The 7,269-nt window shown below is 39.2% G+C and overlaps 1 pseudogene; it reads right to left on the reverse strand.

The window, feature by feature from the left end:
• Positions 1–3,182: 3,182 nt before the first annotated feature.
• Positions 3,183–3,851, reverse strand: LOC149256666 (uncharacterized; annotated as a pseudogene).
• Between the last annotated feature and the right edge of the window lie 3,418 nt (positions 3,852–7,269).

Consider the following 7,269-nt stretch of genomic DNA (forward strand, 5'->3'; position numbering starts at 1 on the left):
GCCCTTCCATCTTATGTTCATCTTTGCATGATCTCAAGTTGTCATTTTTCAGGCTCCAAATGCAATTACTCACATACCACTGCCACAAGAGTACCAAGAAAAAACTGGGCAAAAATGAATAGCCCTGGAATAGAGTAATGGAAAAGCCCAATTGCGTCCCAAATTTTAGTATCCTTTTTTACTCTCCTTCCTCCACACACTAAAAGTTGCGTTGAATGCATATGTTAATGCGGTGTATGACAGGATTAGTCTCCAACACCGAGATAGATCAAACATATTACTTTTCAAACACCAATGAAGCAGACCAATGCAGCTACACATAAACAACGGTAAAGAGACCCAAGATGGGTGACTGGCACCCACCAACAACTGAAGGGAAGGCAAGAAGAAGGAAATATTCCGGAATTGAGAAACATTTCCAAAACATAAAATTGATAAAATTATATTTCTCCAAGAAGATTCTCGAAGTGGTAAATGGTTTCTTTCATTGACCTGTATCGCAACACCAACAACTAACACAACTGCTAGTTGTGTGGCTAAAATAACATAAATGAAATACGTTCCTTTCTATGGGTTGAGCACCCTGATTCATAATCAGATCCCCACTTACCATGTCTTCTGTTTGCTCCAGCATGTGCACTTCTCCGGAGCCAGTTACACGGAGATATCTTGGATAAATTTCAAACACGTTGACTGCATTACTTGTCCCATTCAAAACATCTAGTAAGCCTGAAGAGTTAATTGATTTAGTTGGATTGTATTTTACAACCTCCTTTCCTTTTGGTTTCTCCCTTGTGAACTCAAATTCCTCATAGACAAATTTCATGAGACTCTTAACCATTGAAGGTGGAACCGACCAATATGTCTTTGCATCATCTTGACAACAAATCAATTGAATATCTTCGGAGTTATATGTTTTCAGATAACCATAAGGATCCAGGTTATTCCCTGCTGCTAAGATATCCTCCCAAGAAAGACAACAACAAATACTGTTTTGGTAGAGTGTCAATCTACCGCCTCCTATTTTGATATCAATCTGGGCGCTTACATCTTTAATTGGATTTGCAATGTTAGTTGGATTGCCACTACTGTACGTCAACATAGGAGCCCAAAGGACACACATCAGAACTAGGAACAGACATATGCCACTGCAAAATTTCCTTGCCTTACTTTGCTTTTCACCTAGCCGATGCTCTGTTATGGAAAAGTGTTATATCACACTTGACCAGATACAAACTTGCTGAAGAAGAATCAATCTCTCATTGACTGACAAGACGGAGTCTAACATCAGCTCCACTTGGGATGGCAGCTGCCGCTTCGTGGAGGTGCCAAGAACCGCAGAACTTTGGGAGAGCAGACAGTGCCTCCATCCATTGGGCAATGGAGTCATGATTCCAACAACTAACACAGACTTTGACATATTTATGGACTGAAACTTGACTGAAATGATTGAAAAACAGACTCGGCAAACTTCACACTAAAACTGTAATGAAACTGGAACAAAATGCTGCCTTTTGGCTGCTTATTTATTTACAAAATCTACCCTAATTTGCTGTACAAACAATAGATCAGGTAATACTAAAATGCCAGATTAACCATTCAAGTAAACCTGAAAATGATGCCGCTCGAGAATGCTTCCACCAGGACACAGATGTGATTGCTGGCAGCCCTTCATGCACGTAATGAGCCTGGTCACGTACAAGACAACCTGATCTATCAATCAAACTGAAAAATGTGTCCATGTATGTTGCCATTGGATCGCGGAAGCCGGACTCTGTTGGCTGCCCCAACTCTGCAATACATACCTCCAGCTGCACATTGTCAATGTAAACATCTATAGGCAAGTCTGTTATTTCTTGTTGCGAAGGAGGAAGGATTTCCAAGAACTTTTTAGGGTCTTGGAAATCATATGACTGGATCTGCTCATCTAAATCTTGAATCTCCTTTTCGATTCTTTCAACAACTAACTCATAGACACCAATTTTAGTTTCAAGATGAAACTTCAGAGATTTCAAACATTGAAGGAAAGTACTGAAAAATTCTTCATTAATTTCAATATCCACTAACCATTCTCTAACTTCGTTTAGAGCTTCACACAGGGCAGGGTTTGCCACATACCCCACCATTGCATAAATGGATCAGCGAGCACTGGACTGTCTGGATCGAGTTGGAGTCACTAGGTGAATGGTTCAGCCTGCATATGTGTCTGGCTGTTGTCCACCATTAGCATCAGATCTGCAATTTGATTTCATGTACTAGGACAAGACAATCAACAAGTTGAATGTTCTCCCCAGTATGGTCGCCAATATGTTAGCGCTTGAATTTGAAGTCAGGCTGAAGAAGGTGAAACTCAAGGTAACATCAAACCACTTAGCCTCGTAGCTATCCCTACGAGGACAGGAGAGGGCTCTCTCCGGTCTATCTCAGCAAAAAGTTTTCTAAAAGGGGCTGAGATGACTTTAAAAGAAATTGATTTTAGGCTAGTAAATTGAATAAAAGGGGTTTTTAATAAAATGATGGGGTTTTTCTGGGCTGCATGGGAAAAGTAACAGCTTGAGCAGAGAAATGTAATCAAGAACACAGATTATCCCCTGAGGCAAGGTAGGCAAGAAATTTAACATCAAATTGAGATTAAATGGAATGGCAAGACTGCTGAGGAGCTGACAAGGGCATAGAGGATGAATCCTTGTCAAACAGAAGAAAACATTAAATATGAACAAACTTATAGGCAGAGCATAAAATATTATGAATTCTACCTAAACACTTCATTTGTTCAATTGGAAATGATCATGAAGCGAAATGAAAACATAACAGGTTACATATGAAACAGAAGGAAAACTTATGCTAAATTGTCATACCACAGGAATCTCAGGGGTCAGAGCTGTATTTTTCATTAAAATCTCTGTCAAAGACTGTACAATAAAAGCTCTCTGTTCTCCACCAGCTCTCAGAACTCTCTCTCTCCCACTCTCTTACTTTTACAAATGATTTTTAATACATTAAATAAGACTGTTGTAGGAGAAAATAGATCAACCCAAAAACCTGGGCGCTCTTTCACCTAAAGTTACATAAATAGAACAAAGAACAACTTTCTCCTCGAAATTCTCTAACCAAAAAGACTAAAAATTGGAGCGCAGACCCCATTGTGTGACTAACTGAGGTCATAGATAAGAATACGAATCCTATTCTTCTGGTAACAGATGTCTTTGTTTATTTTTGGCTGAAGTGAAGGGCCAGGTGTCAAGGATGTGCGCCAAATTCTTCTCTGCTCCGATCAGTGGATCTACTCGTGATGGTGATATGCTGGAAATTATGTATCTTAGTTTGCTAGTGTAGAAATTCATTGCAGATATATTTCTTTTCTGAACAGTAAGCACCACTGCCTTCATCTGGTTCTTGCGTGTGATAAGCATCAAAAATTTTCCAAGCCCTCTTCCTTGCACACATTTCTGTAACTGAAGTTTATAAACATAGACTACAGGAATTTCTTCCTCAACAATGAATCGATAATGCACAAAAGCAACCGCAGGGTCTCCATCACCTGTCCACTGACACTCATGCACCTCTTCCTTATTATTTATATTGCAAAGATGTTCATTGTCAGCACTTTGAATACTCCGCACAAAACTATATCGTGCTTTCAGGAGAAACCATTTCTCTACGTTTTATTTTCTTTTCTGCGGCCCATTTGGGTACATTTGCACTCTGCATATTCACCTTCAAAAGCTCTTGGATGTACGTTTTAGTGAGGAGGACAAATGTTCTCCTGATCCTGATCCCAGACGAACTAATAGGCCATTTCGGTCATATGTATGAAAAACTGGGAAGTCGACGAGATGATCATCTTTCATATCTATACAACTGCATTACAATCAAAATTGCAAGAGATTCCACCCTGTATATGGATAAAGCAATATCCTTCTAGAGAGCCACATCTGCAAACTTGGAAAGCTGCTCAAAACATAGGTGAAGATAAATACCAGCATGGCATAAATCAGTAAAGGTAGCCACAAACGCTTCCTTGTCTTTCCAGCAGTTGTCGGCCTATGATCCAAACCAAAAGAAAGATGAGGTAGCCAAATGCTATGTAATTAGGATTGACCACGTATACTGTGACAAGTATGGTCAAACATGCAATGTAGGTCCCACAGGAGCGATATGTTGCTTGAAACATTTGGCCTATGGTTAAAAGATATTTTGTTTATCCAGTTCTCTTGCTGAGTGTGGTGTGGATCACTATCTGTCAAATTCTGGGATGAACATATTGTCCACAGTACAGATTTGTTGAACCCATCTTTCATGAAGCCAAAACCAAATGATGATTGCGGGCTACACTTCAGAATTGCAGAAAATGAAAGGAGTGCTTCTATGCCATGATTTTGAACTGCAGAAAAGCATAATAATACTGCAATGCTTAGAAAATCCCAAAGACTTGCATGATTTGATACACCGCAGTGAAGGAGAATTGACCTTATTGAATCCCCTTTGCTGTCCAGAACCTCCGAAAATAGATCTAGCTGGAGTAGGTACAGAAATGAAAAATGTAATTCACAAAGGAGAACTAGAAGCTTCCATGTTGGTCCGCCCACTGTTGACCTCATCAAATATATCAAGAAAAGCACCATATAAAAGGCATGGAGTAGCCCAGGTTTCACTCCCAAAAGGAATATAAGCAACAAAGAAATTGAACGTGAGCTCTTGCGGAAACACCATGCAACTACAACAAAAATCAAAACCTTTTTTCTTTCTGTTGCCCTTCCATCTTATGTTCATCTTTGCATGATCTCAAGTTGTCATTTTTCAGGCTCCAAATGCAATTACTCACATAGATAACCACTGCCACAAGAGTACCAAGAAAAAACTGGGCAAAAATGAATAGCCCTGGAATAGAGTAATGGAAAAGCCCAATTGCGTCCCAAATTTTAGTATCCTTTTTTACTCTCCTTCCTCCACACATTAAAAGTTGCGTTGAATGCATATGTTAATGCGGTGTATGACAGGATCAGTCTCCAACACCGAGATAGATCAAACATATTACTTTTCAAACACCAATGAAGCAGACCAATGCAGCTACACATAAACAACGGTAAAGAGACCCAAGATGGGTGACTGGCACCCACCAACAACTGAAGGGAAAGCAAGAAGAAGGAAATATTCTGGAATTGAGAAACATTTCCAAAACATAAAATTGATAAAATTATATTTCTCCAAGAAGATTCTCGAAGTGGTAAATGGTTTCTTTCATTGACCTGTATCGCAACACCAACAACTAACACAACTGCTAGTTGTGTGGCTAAAATAACATAAATGAAATACGTTCCTTTCTATGGGTTGAGCACCCTGATTCATAATCAGATCCCCACTTACCATGTCTTCTGTTTGCTCCAGCATGTGCACTTCTCCGGAGCCAGTTACACAGAGATATCTTGGATAAATGTCAAACACGTTGACTGCATTACTTGTCCCATTCAAAACATCTAGTAAGCCTGAAGAGTTAAGTGATTTAGTTGGATTGTATTTTACAACCTCCTTTCCTTTTGGTTTTTCCCTTGTGAACTCAAATTCCTCATAGACAAATTTCATGAGACTCTTAACCGTTGAAGGTGGAACCGACCAATATGTCTTTGCATCAGCTTGACAACAAATCAATTTAATATCTTCGGAGTTATATGTTTTCAGATAACCATCAGGATCCAGGTTATTCCCTGCTGCTAAGATATCCTCCCAAGAAAGACAACGACAAAGACTGTTTTGGTAGAGTGTCAATCTACCGCCTCCTGTTTTGATATCAATCTGGTGCTTACATCTTTAATTGGATTTGCAATGTTAGTTGGATTGCCACTACTGTACATCAACATAGGAGCCCAAAGGACACACATCAGAACTAGGAACAGACATATGCCACTGCAAAAATTTCCTTGCCTTACTTTGCTTTTCACCTAGCCAATGCTCTGTTCTGGAAAAGTGTTATATCACACTTGACCAGATACAAGCTTGCTGAAGAAGAATCAATCTCTCATTGACTGACAAGACGGAGTCTAGCAGGAGCTATGAGGGTGTTTTATGTAAAAATATGCTTGTAGTTCTCTCTTTCCATGCCATTTAATGAATGAAGGCCTCACCACTATTGATCAGGGCCCGAAGATGTAGAACAAATTGGACGAACTTCGTAATAAAATAATTGTTTCATGGTTTCATGTTATTATGGTTATTTCCATATTATTTATGTGCTTTTAAGTTCCATGGTTAATTAGCTCTATTATATGTAATTCTAATGCATTTGTAAGTAAAAGATCTTGGATCAAGTTTGGTGTGAGAGTAGTTCTTTGTTAATGCGAATTGCATGAGTATATGCTAACCCGAAACAAAATGCAAAAAGGTGAAGGAATGCTTAAGTCCTTTGAACCAGAAGCATGATGTACACAATGAAGAAGAAACATGGCAAATGAAGAGGCTCGTTGGGAAGAAGAACATAATTTCCGCAAGGTATTCTACAATATGGCCGAGAAAGTGGACAAACTATTTTGAGAGTATGAGAAGGCCCTCCAACATGAGAAGAAGAGATGCAAATGATCGTGGATCGGTAGATCAAGTTGATGGTGGAGAAGATCCCCCTCTCTCTCCTTCTTCAAGTGATATTTCTCATCACTCCAATCGCGACTCTAGACATACATCTAAGAAACCTTTCCTTAAACTATATGTAAAGTTTGACTTGCCTATGTATGCTAGAGAGTGTAATGCAGAAAATCTCAAAAATTGGATTAGGAAGATTGAGGTCTATTGCCGAATCCAATAGATCGAACAAGATGAGGCAAAGATCTAGTTGGCATCCATTCGACTGAGTGGCACCACTCTCGTTTGGTGGGATAGTAGACAAAAAAATGGGTAACCTTTTTTCCTCATGGTCAAATTTTGTTTCTGCATTGAAGAATTTGTTTTACCCTCTGGGATATAAACAAAAAACATTAATGGAATGGAAACACCTAAGGCAAAGCAAGGTTCAAAATGTGAAAAACTTCACCGAATAATTTAGGAAACAAGCATTGAATTTGAGCATTCTAGTAGATTCGCCAGAGATTGTAACTAAGTATATCGGTTCCTTATATAGTTACATACAACATTCATTATTATTGTTCGATCATGCCACTATCGCTGAGGCCAGTGTGATGGCCATGCATCTTGAGATAAGGGGGGCACATGAACAAAATGACCACGAAAAAAGAGGCGCAACAACCAAGAGAAGAGGAGCAAAGCCCTCTTGTAGACATT

The sequence above is a fragment of the Pinus tabuliformis genome, chromosome 7 (assembly GCF_031772625.1).
Source record: "Pinus tabuliformis cultivar Carrire ecotype Pingquan chromosome 7, CPIR1, whole genome shotgun sequence".
Lineage (NCBI taxonomy): Eukaryota > Viridiplantae > Streptophyta > Pinopsida > Pinales > Pinaceae > Pinus > Pinus tabuliformis.